The following is a 429-nucleotide window of genomic DNA, read 5'->3' on the forward strand; positions in this document are numbered from 1 at the left end:
TTGAAAGTAGTTAGGTTATGTAGGAAATTGTGTGATCAATGCAATGTGGGTGGGAAGGGAATGGAGGACAATTTTGGACACCGGAGGTGGTGTGAGAGGAGGGTGGGAAGGGACAGAGGGTCAGAAAGAGGAGTGGAAATAATTCTAGGAACTAGAATTGAAATTTTTGTATGTGTGTGTGATGTGAATGATTGAGTCACGATGCAGAGTGTACTGGATGGGAGATTGCATTTTGTGTGCTGTGATGATGCTTAGGGAAGGAATGTAAATTGCGTTACATATCTATTCAATGACTGCAGTAGGATATGTAGCCCCAGCTAGGTGCTACTTTATAGGATGCGTAAAGTTAGACTTGTGCTCATGGAAATGTGTGTGTCACCTGTGTTTGCTATGAGGGTATTTGGATTGATTAGGATCTTTGGTGATTCA

The sequence above is a fragment of the Tupaia chinensis genome, unplaced genomic scaffold (genome assembly GCF_000334495.1).
Source record: "Tupaia chinensis unplaced genomic scaffold, TupChi_1.0 Scaffold000079_1, whole genome shotgun sequence".
Taxonomy (NCBI): Eukaryota; Metazoa; Chordata; class Mammalia; order Scandentia; family Tupaiidae; genus Tupaia; species Tupaia belangeri.